The sequence below is a fragment of the Pan paniscus genome, chromosome 11 (genome assembly GCF_029289425.2).
Source record: "Pan paniscus chromosome 11, NHGRI_mPanPan1-v2.0_pri, whole genome shotgun sequence".
In the NCBI taxonomy this organism is placed as follows: Eukaryota; Metazoa; Chordata; class Mammalia; order Primates; family Hominidae; genus Pan; species Pan paniscus.
Window position 1 is genome coordinate 43,417,609 of NC_073260.2, and position 14,757 is coordinate 43,432,365.

Here is a 14,757-nt window from a genome sequence, read left to right on the forward strand (position 1 = left end):
GGGCAGCTAAGCCCTGAGGGAGACCAATCCCAGATGGCCATGTGTTCATGCCAATGTGTGCTTTCTGGCCCCGCTGGGCTCCTTCTGCTTCTGCCCTTCTTCAGGCCCAGGTGACTCCTACTGCTGTTCCAAAAGCCTGCCTCTCTCCCAGTGCCCAGACACCACTCCCTGCCCTGCTCAGTGGCAATGTGCTTCCTCACATACGACCCTGTAGTGTAGACTGTCTTCCCACATACTTTGGGGGAAGAGGGGCTTCTCTCCTTTTATTCGGGCTTGATCATTCTACATCCTTCCAGCAATCATCACAGATTCCTCCCAGTCTTTCACCTTTCCACTGGCTCTGCCTTCCTGCCTCCCCTGCCTGATACAAACAAATGCAACTTTGCTCCAGGTATTTTTTTTAAAAAAGCTAAAACAAAATAATAATCCATCATTGGCCCAACATCCCTCCTCCACACAAGAACTTCACACCCGCCCTTCAGGGACTGCCCTGTCTCCTGACTCTGCAGCAGAACTTCTAGAAAGAGTGGTCTGCTCTCTTCCCCACTTCCCACCACCACCCACCTACCCACGCATGCCAGCCCAGCCTCTACCTTCCTGGCTTCCATGATACCAGCTGCTCTGCCCTTATTCCAGCCATCAAGGGCCACCACATGGCCAAATCCATAGATACTAGATTACCTGTTCTTTGTGGCCCCTGCGCCACCCTGGACACCTGTTGATACCTCTCTCCTTTTGATACTTTCTCTCTCTCCATCTCTTCCCATCTCCTCTGGCTCCTCCTTCTCCCTGCCACCTCATTCCTCTGCTTCTTTCTAGAATGTTATTGATCTGTCTGTGGGATCTCACCAAACTCATCCTTCATCCTTGCCCCAGCATTCCTCACCTGCTGTCCTGGCCCAGTCCTCGTTTAGGTGCTCAGAAGCTATTCCCTGGCCCTGCTCCCACTTGGACATCACTTGAACTTCCACCTCGACATGTGCCTGGCTCCATGCCCTCCCCGACTGTATTTCCTGCTTTGGTGGACAGCATCTCTCTCCACCTGGTTACTCAGGCCAGAACCTCGGGGCCTTCTATCTTCCCCCAGATATGACCAATCAGTTAATTTATCTTGGAAAATAAAACAAGACAATAATAACAAAAATAGGCAGAGGCCATACGTGGGATTCACTGTTGCCTCTGTCACCCTCCTTCCTGCTGACTCAGGCAAGGCCCCCAGCCTCTCTGGGCTACTGTTTCCTCATCTGTTGGCTGGAGATCATACCACAGCTACCTCCTGGGGCTGCTGTGTTGATCACACAATCAATGTGTGCAGGTGACAATAGCAGCTCCGACTGCTTTTCCTCTCCACACACAGGGATGGGCACTGCCAAGCCATGCTACCTAAGGGCTGGCCAGCTCCAGAAGTGTTTATTGTTGGTCTGCAGTGAGGTAAGTGTAGAAGGTGAGAGTAAGCATTTTAAACTACTACAGAAATTTGGCAGGGTAACTTTATACCTTTTGAGTCTAATAATTTAAAAAAATGGGGCTTCACCTCATACCCATTAGGATGGCTACTAGGAAAAAAACATCAACTAATCCTCGTATTGGAAAGGATGTGAGAAATTGGAACCCTTGTGCACTGTCAGTGGAAATGTAAAATGGTGCAGCCTCCGTGGAGAACAGTATAGTGATTCAAGAAATGAAAACTAGACTTCCCAGGTGATCCAGCAATTCCAGTTCTGGGTATGTGGCCAAGGCATGGCAAGCAGGCACTTGAAGAGATATCAACACCCAAATTCAGAGCAGCACGAACACCCATGAGGTGGACAACCCAAGTGTCCATCAATGGATGAATGGAGAAACAAAATGTGGAATATTATGCAGCCTTAAAAAGGAAGGAATTTCCAAAATATGCTACGACATGGATGAACCTTGAGGACATTATGCTAAGTGTAACAGGCCAGACACAAAGGGACAAATTCTGTGTACTTCCAATTATATTACATACATAGAGTTGTCAGATTCATAGGGACAGAAAGTAGAAGGGTTGTTGCCAGGGGCTGGGGGCAGGAAATGGGAAGATGCTGTTAAATGGGTAGTTTTGTTTTGCCAAAGGAAAGCATTCTGGAGACTAGCAGCATGGCAGTGTGAGTGTGCGTATTACTGGAATGTGCACTTAAATATGTTTGGGATGGTAAATGTGTGTTATCTTACCCCAATTAAAACAAAAATTTTTGAAGAAAAATGGGACTTGTATTTTGTATGTCTTTTAAAATTGTGTTTGTCTGGTAATTTATTTTCCAAAAGTTTCGGTCTAAGAAGGATTAGAAGCAAAAGGAGTCCTTTACTGCACATCACAGATGCTTCCAGACTCACTGCCCTGGCTCAGCTTCTCCTGGGTTCCTCACTGGTTTGCTGCTCCACTCTCCCACCTCCTCAACCCATCTCCTAACCTCTGGCCACAGTGATCTTTCTAGAGCAAGCTTAACCTGTTGCCTATCTTGTCCAGTGTTCCTACATCCAGGAAGAATGAGGTAACTGAGGTACAATGAGGTAACTGAGGTATGCAGACAAGTGAAGGGTGAAGATGATGAAAAGGAGTTTATTGAGTGTTAGAACAGCTTAGAGGAGACCCACAGTGGATAGCTCCCCTCTGTAGGCAGGCAGGTCATTCTGTCAAGTGTTCAGGTTTCAGCAGAGAGGAGTCCCTGGAGAGGGTAGCTCCTCTCTGTCTGGCAGGTTGCCCCACTCTCTCTGCAGATCTCTGAAGCTATCAGTGGAGAGGGTAGCTCCTCTCTTTGGCTGACCATTCTAACCTCTCCCTGCCATATTCTGTCTCTGGCCATCCTCTACCCTGGCTGAGCACCAGGCTTTCATGGCCCTCAGAGGAGAGGAAGTGCCTGCCAGTTGGTCCATGGGCAGCCAGGGGCAGGCTCGGAAGAGGCACCATGAATCTCCACTCTGGTCAGCGGGACTAGTGGCCCAGCCCGTAGCCTTCAGGCATTCCCTTGCCTGAAGAAGGGGCCCTACTGGGACCCGCCCCCTTTTGCTCAGGAATCTGTCTGCCTCCTGCTGCCATTCATGGCCCCAGGCTCAGCACCAATCCCACTTGGAGATCTGAGCAGGTGTTGGGAGAGGAGAGAGGACAGGCAGTGGGATTGGACAGGCAGTAGGATCAGACACCCCCGAGCCTGCAGGGATGGGGGGTGTGGTAGAGGAGATGGGGAGTCCTTCCCAGGCCCCCAAGGGTGCAGGCTACAGAGACACCCAGGTCCTGTGCCTGGGAGGGCAATAGCAACTGTACCCAGGGAGCTCTCCCCTAACCATCTCAGAAGGGGCAGGGGTCCTGCCTGCTCCATGGAGCCGGTGGCCCAGGTCTACAGCCATGGGTCAGGTGGTTGCAGCTTCATCCAGGAGGGCAGATCCTGCCTGCTCCTGGCTCCCTCCAAGAGCACAGAGAGGCTTGGGTCCACAGCCACAGTTTGGGTGGCTGTAGTCCCATCCAGGAGGGCAGGGCCCCTGTCCCCAGCTGCAGCTTGGGCAGCTGCAGCAGCACCCAGGGAATTCCCACCCAAACTCAGAAGGGTCAGGGCTCCCACCAGCTTCATGGAGTGTGCAGCCCCAGCCGTGCCTTCCTGCTGCAGCCGGCTCCCCACAAGCAGCCCGAGGCCTCTACATCTCACTTGCTGCCCTTTTGCTCATAATGCTCTTGCTTGTTTGTCAAAGACTGCCTCTCCCAGGAAGCTTTCCCTGAATGTCTAAGCACCACTATCACAGGTCATTCCACACCAGCCTCCTTTGCAAATTTAAGAAGCTGTAAAAGCAAGAGTTCAGGCACTCTGATGGGCATTGAGAAGGAAGCTTTAGGCAAGTGGGCTCCTTGGCTCTTCTCAAGGGATGCCTGGAAGGTCCTCCAGCCACTTGCAATGCGTTTGTGTCTTCCACCTACATTTACAGTTTCCTCCGACATCCACATTTACAAACCAGAGCAATACAGGTGTCCTTCAAAGCCTACACAGGTGCTGGTGACATCAGACAAGAGGGACCGAGGTGAACCCTCTGGGGAAAGTCAGCCGGACACCCCTCCTGTCCCTACCCTGACTGCGTGCAGCACTGAGATGGGAGCACAGAGCCCTTGCCTTCATGCCTGAGAAGATGGATGTCCTTTCTTTCAGCCTGGGAGAATGGCGGCATCTGGGAGAATGGCCAGGTTTCTGTTGGGTTTCCCAGTGACCGGAGAGCAGCGGGGCTCAGAGCTGGCAGCCACCCGGAGCACCTTGGCTGCTCACTCACATAAATCCTGGTGCAGACAATGGGCCCTTCTTTTGCAGTTGATGTCCCTGCACCAGGCAGGTGATGGTCTTCTGGCCTTCTGAGCCCCGGTTTGCTTCCCTCCATTCTGCAGTGAAATCACCACTGCCTTTGACCAGGTACAGCCCAGATTCTGCACTGGGCATCTGGATTTGAATCGAGTGTGGAACCCCCTAAATAAGTTGTTTCTCAAAAATCTGCCAGATGACAACTGCAGACAGAAAGGGGCATCTCCTTTTATTTCATGGATAGAAACAGAAGGGATAGTGTTCTTCCAAGACACAGCTCTTCTTTCCTGGGCACCCAGATCCCAGCCTCCTGGGGGTAATGACTTTGGGTTTTACTTTTTGTTTTGTATACAGCAAAAAACCTCTGTTATACGTAGACTCAATGTAGAATTTAAGATTCATTTATGGCCAGACGTGGTGGTTCACACCTGTTATCCCAGCACTTTGGGAGGCCAAGGCAGGCGGATCACCTGAGGTCAGGAGTCCGAGACCAGCCTGGTCAATATGGTGAAAACCTGTCTCTACTGAAAATGTAAAAAATTTAGCCAGGCATGGTGGCATGTGCCTGTCATCTCAGCTACTTGGAGGCTGAAGCATGAGAATCACTTGAACCCGAGAGTCGGAGGTTGCAGTGAGCTGAGACCACACCATTGCACTCCAGCCTGGGCAACAAGAATGAAACTCCGTCTCAAAAAAAAAAAAAAAAAAAACCCAGAATCATTTATGGTTTTCTGCAATCCTCTCAGGTATAATATGTCAGATTCAAACTGGAAACAATGACTGGGCCTAAATCCTAATGGAAAATTTCTTGTGGTTCATATTTTTGACTGGTGACTGGCAGGTTTACACAAACAAATGAATATTATAATTTGGTAGATAAGCAAATACATTACATTTATAGGATTTAAGCACTTTCCATGAAAGCTTTGATTGCTCCAAGGAGATGCCACTGGTACAGGCTGCTAAATCACCGACACACGAGCCTGGATGCCTGGGTTTGAGATTAAACGAGTCTGGGCCATGCCTCTGTGGGGGTTCCTGCTCCAATGGGGAAATAGAAAATGCTTGATAAGTAGAAAGAGTCATCGTTGACATTTTTAAGCCAGCTGGGAGCCTTGAGAATTTGAGATTTGACCTACAAACAAGGGAATGGACCTTCACAGACCATGAGGTGCTAGGTGGGGTTTGTAGAGGACAATGGCATGTCAGAGATGACCAGCGTTGTGTTCTAGGCCCACATAAGCCCTCTCCAGCTCTGCCAGCTCCGGGCTCCTGGTGAGGCAGCAACTGGTTCTCAGTTGCCGCAGGTGTGAGGGGTGGCTTCGAGTTTTTCTGGCTCTGGAGTGTGACATTCCTTATAGATGAAAGGGCTCCTGGAAGACACCCACCAAAGCGGAGGCTGTGTCTGAATGAACACCCAAGAAGCAGGTGCGCCAGGGAGGTGTGTGGTGGGAGGCAAACTCTGGATCGAGGCAAAGGTAAAAGAGCCAGCTATGGCCCTCCAGCCAATTCATGCCGAGTTCCTAAGAGATGCTCTTTGAGGATCTGTCACTGACACAGACGGTGAGGCGCAAGGAGGCTGCGGAAGAGGATGCGGAGGAAGGCGCTGAGGGTGGTTTCCATTTGTAGAGCTGATTCTGCCTGGCCTAGCGGCAGCTGCCCAACATGAATGGAGCTGCTCTTTCCTGGGGGTTTCCAGTGGAAGGCATGGGAGTGGCTTTTCAGATCTGGGGTCCCTGGCCTTTCCCTGATGAAGGGAGGTGTGTGGTGTGCTGGCTTTGGGGCTCAGGGTGAGTGTGGAAGGTTCCGGTGTGGAAGGTGAGGTGGCGGGGCCGGGGATACCCAGCCACAGCCTGGAAGCTTTGAGGAAGGGAGATGTGGAAGTAGCCCCGGCTCCCTGCTGATGGGCTTAGAGACTGACCCATGCTATGCCAGTGACTCATGACGTGCCACCCACAGGTTGAGGGCTTGTGATTTAAATTGTTCTACTTTTCTTGACTGCAATGTTGTCCAGTCAGTGAGATCTAAATTTTTTAAAGAAGGGGTGGGAATGTCTGTTTGCTGTTTACACGGACTCAGGACGGCCACTCAGGATGTGCCCAGCAAGCAGGAGGGCTTCCAGACCAGGCCTGTGGCGGTAGGGTCAAGTCTGCAGTGCCCAGGGTCAAGCTTGTGTTCCTGGGAAGCTGAACTAGGCAGTGGGTCCCCAGGGATGGTGGGAAGTGACGAGGGCTCAGGGATCGGCCCACTTACTCTTTATTTGCAAACAGTATGTAAACACACATGCAAGCTGTCACTGCCCTCAGGGCGCTGGCATGCTGCCACCCCAGCCCCTGGATCCTGGTGCTTGGGCGCCTTGGCTTTATAGCATTTGGAAAGCAACTTGATTGGAGCAGGCTGTGGACTTTGCTGATGCCGGGAAATTATTTTCTCTTGGATGGAAGCCCTACTTTGCTTGTTGGGAAAGGGACAGAGTTTGTTCTGGCTGAGCACCAGTGGCAGATACATCATGTTAGTTATTTTGGAGGCCTCAAGGCCCCTAGCACAGACCTGTGGGTGCCCTTGGTATACAAGGAACAATTCGGACTGTGGCTGAAGTGTCACCTCCTTAGGGAGACCTTCCCTGACCACTGTTCCTTAAAAAACAACCCCCAAGCCCAAAGAAACAAAACAAAACAACCCACCCTGGTCCATTGTATTCACACCACTTCACCCTGTCTGGAAACATTTCTGTTTGCTGAATGATCTGTCTCCATTAGACACTGGGCTCCTTGAGCACAGCACCTTGCTTGCACAGACACTGCTCTATCCCAACACTGAAAACAGTGCACGAAACACAGCAGGTGCTTTGGAAATTGTGACATGAATGCAGTGCTTTAAAATGTGTCCAGGACTTGTTTTAATCAGGTATGGGAAGACACGAGGACACTGAGATGACTGTCCTGAAGGAAGATGCTTTTATACTCACAGACCCCTGGAAGCAGGGGGCGCGACAAGCACCAGGGCCTGTCCGGAGGCACCAGGTAGGGGAAAGCCTGGGCAAAGGCTTCACTGCGGTTTGGTTTCCCCGGAAGGAATGAAGGCTCAGAAGGTTTAGGATCAGATGGCTTGAATACATGAGGTGTGCCCTGGGCTGTCCTGTCGGCCCCAGTTGTCCTGGTTTGTCCGGAGTTTGTTCCTTCCGGTGGGTTCGTGGCATCGCTGGAGCCACGTACCTTCGCGGTGAGTGTTACAGCTTTTTTTTTTTTTTTGAGATGGAGTCTCGCTTTGTCGCCCAGGCTGGAGTGCAGTGGCGCAATCTCGGCTCACTGCAAGCTCCGCCTCCCGGGCTCACACCATCCTCCTGCCTTGGCCTCCCCAGTAGCTGGGACTACAGGTGCCCGCCACCACGCCCGGCTAATTTTTTTGTATTTTTTTTTTTTATTAGAGACAGGGTTTCACCGTGTTAGCCAGGATAGTCTAGATCGCCTGACATCGTGATCCGCCTGCTTTGGCCTCCCAAAGTGCTGGGATTACAGGCCTGAGAGTACTACAGCTCTTAAAGATGGCATGGACCCAAAGAGTGAACACCACCAAGATTTATTGTGAAGAGTGAAACAACAAACCTTCCACAGCATGGAAGGGAACCCGAGCGTGTTGCCGCTGCTGGCTGGGTGGGTGGGGTGGCCAGCTTTTATTCCCTTATTTGTCCCCGCCCATGTCCTGCTGATTGGTCCATTTTACAGAGTGCTGATTGGCCCATTTTACAGGGTGCTGATTGGTCCATTTTACAAACCTCTAGCTAGCCACGGAGCGCTGACTGGTGCGTTTTACAATCCTAACTACAGAGTGCTGACTGGGGCATTTTACAATCCTCTTGTAAGACAGAAAAGTTCTCCAAGTCCCCACTCGACCCAGGAGGTCCAGCTGGCTTCACCTCTCACTGGGATTGGGGCAGAGGAAGGCTGCCTCCTGGAAGTGTAAAAGCCAAATAGAGGAGGTGGCTGGTGTCCGGGCTCTGGACTGGTCAGCTTGCAAAGCAAAGGCACGCCCAACAGCGAGTCGTTTGCTCTCTGGAGGACTCAGCTAACCCTGGGAGGGGCAGTTCCTTCCTAAGACCACAAGACCCCAAGGATGAAGCAGCATAAAATCAGTAGAAAACAAACAAAAAACCCATAATCAATACAGAATGACTGTTTGACATGTGTGGCAATGTAAAGATTGTGCGTGCAGATGTTTAGATAAATATGAGAGCCAAACAGACGTGAAGTAAGCTAAGACGACTTGATGTATCATTCAATTTCTATTGGTCCTGAAATCAACACGTTTCCTTTGCGTGGTTTTGCAAAAGGAATCCCTCAGTGGGGAAACAATCTTTTCTGATACCCACCTCCGAAACTTTTTGTTGGAGTACAACATACATTCAGAAAATCACATCTATCCTAAGGTTAGAGCTCAGGAATGTTCACAAACTGGACACATCCAGGAAACCAGCACGCAGACCAAGGACAGTGTGGTAAGGGCAGCTGGAAGCCTTCTTGTATTCCCTCCTTTTCACCTGTATCCTAACGTCTTATCCTAACTAACTTATCCTAACTGTACCATCCTAATTTTTTTTTTGTTTTTTGTTTTCGAGACGGAGTCTTGCTCTGTCACCCAGGCTGGAGTGCAGTGGCGCGATCTCAGCTCACTGCAACCTCCGCCTCCTGGGTTCAAGCAATTCTCCTACCTTAGCCTCCCGAGTAGCTGGGATTACAGTCACGTGCCACCACGCCCGGCTAATTTTTTGTATTTTTAGTAGAGACGGGGTTTCACCATGTTAGCCAGGATGGTCTTGATCTCCTGACCTCGTGATCCGCCACCTTGGCCTTCCAAAGTGCTGGGATTACAGGCCTGAGCCACCGCGCCCAGTCCCCCATCCTAACTTCTAACAACATAGGTTAGTTTTGCTGGCTTTTCCCTTCTTATAAATGAATTCAAATTGTGTCTAGCTCATTGTGTTCAAATGGTATTTGGAAATTCACCCACATTATTGCCTAAGGTTGAAGATAGTTTATTTTTGTTGCTGTGCAGTATGTGTGAATATATCACACAATGTATATGACGTATACTTATCCATTCCAATGCTAAGGTGAACGTGGGAAATTTCTAGTTTGGAATGGTAATCCCTTCACTGACTTTTTGCCTGCTGGTCTGTGTCAGAGTCTTTTAGTTGCAAGAAACAGAACTTCCTCTGGACAACCTGACTCGGAAAGATGGGTTTGCCAGAACCATTCTGCCTAGCTCATAGAATAGAAGGAAAAGGGGAACAGCCAGGCTTTATTAGGGACGCCCTTACTAGGGGACCCTGGTGGCAAGAACTCGAGGACAACCTCTCTGAGACAGAAGGGCAAGTGGCTCGACTTGCCTAGAGCAGGGTTCCTACCTCTGTTGCGTGGGACCCTAGTGGTCCCCAGGAATTTTAGAGTGTGCCATGGAGGAAAACAAGACCTGTGGCTCATTCAGTTGGAAAAGTGGTTTAAAAAGGTTACACCTCTCAGGACCTTTCACAGGAGAGGGCACACTCTAATCTCAAGGAAGGGATATTCCTGAACTTGGCTTTTCTCAAGGGGCATCTACTCATATCTGAAGGGCACTCGTGCTCCAAGAAACACAGCTTGGGAAAATGCTAAGCCAAAGCCAAGTGAACAGAGGGGAGAAGTGGAAAATACGTTTTGGCCTGCATTTTTAATGCACAGATAGGGACTTTTTTTTTTCTGGAAAATAGGAAACTCTGAAAACAGATGCTCAGTGTGACCCTTCAGGAAGCGCCGTCTGGCAAGTGTGAGAGTTACAGTTTGCAGGGTGCCTTCGGGTCCACTGTCGCATCCGTTCCCAGGGCTGGGTAGTATGGGTGTGATAGCCCAGATGACGGAACTGGCCGCCGATGTCACGCGCTCCTAGAAAGCGGAGAATCCAGGGCAGAGTCAGACCTAGGCTCTCGCAGGGAACTGCATCGCGCTCCCAGCTCTGCTGCCTCGGTGCGGGGACGGGGCTCTGCATGAGGACTGGGAATGTAAGTCCCGGGCCTGGACAGGCGCCCCTGGGAGCTAGCCTGGAGGAGATCCAGTAGAAGGCTGAGGAGTCGGCTTGGAGGGTCTCGGCAAGGCCGCGCGGATGGAGATGAAGCTGCGAAGAATGCTGAGAAAGTGGGGCCGGGGGCCTTGGAGGGAAGCTAGGGAAACGCTGCGGGGGCAGCCGAGGCCGCCGGCGCCCCGGGAGAAGGTGCATGTGGAGTGGCGCTGGGGGGACGGGTGGGCGCTGGGCGGCGGCGGCGCCGGCCTGGAGGTGCGGCCTGGGCTCCTTCTGGACCCGCCCGGCCGGCGCAGGGGCTGCAGCCTCCACGCGGGGGCCTTCGGTTCCGCCTCAGCTTTCCAGCCGGGCCGCCTTCTCCCAGGGCGGGTGACTGAGCCGGGCACACGCAGCCTCTCCCGCGCCGGGCTGCCCCGGCCACGGTCTTTCCTCCCTCGCCCAGTCGCTGCCCTCTCCTTTCCCGCAGCCCGCGGGGCCTGGGCTCTCCCTGCCAGCTCCTCCTGTGTCCACTTCAGCCTTCCCGGTTCCCCAGGCAGCCTGTCCTACTGGTCACTCCGTCTCCCACCTGCTTTGCCGGGAACTAGAGCACACACCACACAGGAGGCGGGAGGGGGGCGCGAGAGGTGGGTGTTGGAGGCGGGGGTGTGGTGTGGCTGTGGTGTGATGTGTGGTGTGTGGTGTGCGTGTGTGTGGTGTGGTGCATGTGGGGTGTGTGTAGTGTGTTGTGTGTGGTGTGGTGGTGTGTGTGTGGTGTGTGTGGTGTGTGTAGTGTGTGGGGTGGTGTGGGGTATGTGTGTGGGGTATGTGGTGTGTGTACTGTGTGTGTGTAGTGTGTGTGGTGTGTTTGTGCGGTGTGGTGTGTTTGGTGTAGTGCGTTGTGGTATGTGTGGGGTGTGTGCGTGTGGTGTGTTTGGTGTAGTGTGTGTTGTGGTATGTGTGGTGTGTGGGGTCTGTGTGGTGTGTTTGTGTGGTGTGTGGCGTGTTTGGTGCGTGTGGTGAGTTTGGTGTGTGTTGTGGTATGTGTGTGGGGTGTGTGTGGTGTTTGTGTGTGGTGTGTTTGTAGTGTGTGTGGGCTGTGTGTGTGGTGTGGTGTTTGTGTGGTGTGTGGGGTGTGTGTGGCGTTTGTGTGTAGTGCGGTGTGTGTGGTGTGCTGTGTGTGGTGTGTTTGTGTGTGGTGTGTTTGTGTGTGTGGTGTGTATAGTGTGGTGTGTGTAGTGTGTTTGTGTGTGTGGTGCGGTGTGTATGCGGTGGGCGTGTGCAGAAACAACAAGCCCCTGCTCCGCATGGGGTGTGGAGCAGATGCTGCGGAAGCCGCCTGGCCTGTGGGCGTTGGCAGTGGGGACCAGCTGACCCAGAGACTCCGCGCTTCCCCGCGCTTCCCCCACCCCCGCCCCACTGCGGCGCTCCGGGGCGCACTGAGTTCCGAATCCACCTCCTGGGCTCCGCGCCCTGGCTACCAGGCCCTGAGCCTTCTGCGGGCCAGCGAGCTCCCGCCAGGTTCTGTCAACAGGGGGCCCCAGAGGGCGGCGTGGCGGCCGCAGATCGCAGGACAGGAGCCTGTTCCCGTCAGCAGAGCCCCAATAACCCCCGGGACTCCCAACGGTGGCGCGCGGTCATGCCCAGTTTTCTAGCTTGCTTCATGCACTCCCAGGACCTGCCTGCCCACATCCCGCCCGGGCTGGCTGGTCCATCTCGGAGATTTGAGTCCAGCTCTCCGGGAGGCCCCAGGGCCAGGCAAGTGCAGAGGTCCGGTTCCACTCCCCAGGGCCCCTTCTCCAGCTTCCAGGACCTCGGTTCTCAGAACCCTCATGACTTCTCTTTGCTCTTTAGAGACCTTCACTGCTTCTATCAGTCACCATATCTGAATCTTGGCTTGCCACTCAATCCTCCAATATCGACCAACAACAGGAGATTCTCTCTATCTGAGGGGGGAGGGGTTTCCCTGACTAGACTCTAAATACAAATCCTCCACTTCGCCATCTGTCTCTCCAGTGATCTCAGAGGCATGGTCTTAACACCGTGCACAGTTCCTTGCAAGTTGAAGAGTAGACCCAAATGATCAGTTCTAAAATTCTATTCTTATTGAAGATTACTGGTGGAAATATCAATGCAAACAAAATGAAAAAGTTCAACAATGATTAATACTGCATTTCAACAGAAGAATCAAATCATCTTGACAAAACTTCAGTGGGCAAAATTTGCCTTGGGGAATTTTATGCAGGGGAATCCGTGGGTCTGATGTGTGGTGGGCTTTGGATGTGTTGTGTAGCTCAGTGTCCCTTCCTGCTACTCCTAGTCATCTCCAGAAACTCAGACCACCCATCTACTAAAGGCAGGTGGATGAGCAAGGGGGCCTCGGAGGCATTCCGGATCACACTGAACCTGAGCCCCACCGCCTGACCCACTCAGTGTCACTGTTAACAGAAACTCGCTGCCATCTGGCCTCAGGCCTGCCTCCTTCCTATAGAACTTGACACTGGAAGCACCAGGCGAGCTGGACCTTCTGCTGCTACTTCACTCCCATGATGCAGCCTGAGAATGAAGCCCACCAGAGTGACAGAGAGCAGACCTGAGTGGTGAGCTGGTGACACAGGGTGTGGGTGGTGTCCCTTGAGCTTCGACACCACGCCACACCTGAAACCAGCCTGACATCCATGATTTTGCTTTTTTGCTTAAACCAGTCTGCGTCATTTTCAACAAAAGAGTTCTACTAGATATGACAAATTTCTCTAGAAGACCTAAGAAGTGAAAGACTTGAAGCTATTCCAGTGGTTCAGGAACTAGGACACTGGTAGGAAACTGGAAAGAAGGCATCAGAGTTAAGGAAATATTTATGAGGTCAACTCTGGAAGTCTTGGTTACTGAGTGAATACAGTGGCTGAGAGGAATGGAAGCATCCAACCAAATAAAAAAAGATGGTGCTGAGATTTGGGTTACGAGGTCAATGACTAATGCAATGCGATTAACTGAGTTAGGAGTCTCAAATATAGGATGAGTGCAGAGTTGAGGATGAAGAATTCTGCTTTGGACACAATGAGTGTGAGGTGCCCAAGGATAACCCAACGGGAAGCAGTCACACCAAAGCAACAGGGTGTGCACCTGAAACTCAGAAGGGCGATTGGGCTATGGTGAAGATTCCTGATCACCCATAAATGAATTCATTAAAAGCATGAGAGTGACTGGAGGGGCCCCTAGAATATGGTGGGTGCATGAGACTAACCCTAGATTGGGGATAGCTCCCTGGGAAATCCAAGGGACAAGGTGAGGAGGAGGAGGCGGAGCCCACCAAGGAAACCAGAAAGAGACCGCTGGAGAGGTCCGAGGACAGCAAGGAGCACAGCCTTTAAGTCTGGGAGCCAACTATCCAAGAAGGGAGTGGTTTGCTATGGATGCCGTGGGCCACCACGTCCCATCTAGGAAAGCAAGTTGAGGTCTCTCTTGAATACATTGGGATTGATTACCCAGACTTTAAAGAATCTATGTCCCCTACTTCCCTTCATTCACTCTGCTCTTTACCTTCTCCTCTTCCCTGGTCACCAGCACCTCTGCTAAAGGGTGGAGAAAGGAACTTCTGATCAGTTACAGAAAAGCTTTGGGGTTACGTGGTGCAAGCTGCTCTGCCTCTGTTTGTGAAGAAATTAGACTATGGCCAGCCATGTGAGTGGGATCACTTTGGTTTCTGGAGCAATAGTAGCAACTTTTAGAGGTGGTCATTTCGGTTCCCTTCTGGAAAGCGATTCGTGTTTAAGAAAAATAGATGCAAAGTTGCTAAGTACACCTAACATTTAAACAGTCTCCAGCAGATAAATGCTGATACTGTCACTCCTCACCAGAAAAAGAGAAATACCCATCATGAGGAAGAGAAATGACTTTTGTTCAGTTATGCTCCCGGGTCCCCTTTCACTGGAGGGATATCTCAGCTTTCTGAGCCCCTGGTTACTGCAATCCTCGGTTCCAGAACCCAGCAATTCCTATCATCACAATTGTTTCAAGTCTTATCCAAGCCCTGTATATTTCAGATCATCCTTAATTTCTTGTTCTGTACCCAGAGGAGATCGGGAAAACCTTTAAGTCTCTATGTGAGGCAAATACATCCTCCTCACTGCCCCAGCCCCATGTGATTGATGAAGCAACTGAGGAAGAGAAGTAGGGTGCTTCTGGCACGGGAGGAGCGCAGTGCTGAGAAACTCCGGGCTCCATTTGGAAATAGCACTGATTTCTTAGTGTACTTTTTTTTGGTGTTAATATAGAAAACATCAAAAACACAGTTAAAAGAATGAAGCATGTCTACATACGTGTGGCCAGAAAGACTGACCAGAAGCTGGTAGCAGTGAGGGATGACAGTGCTTGCCCCTGGGTTGAATAGTGGAAGAGTTAGGGGGGAAACAGTCTGCTCTTTGAGACC

General features: G+C 51.5%; 1 protein-coding gene across 2 annotated transcripts in view; it reads right to left on the reverse strand.

The window, feature by feature from the left end:
- ERCC6L2 (ERCC excision repair 6 like 2) overlaps positions 1-14,757 on the reverse strand; it is a 186,428-nt gene that overhangs the window by 23,895 nt on the left and 147,776 nt on the right. The gene's annotated exons all lie outside the window — the stretch shown is intronic.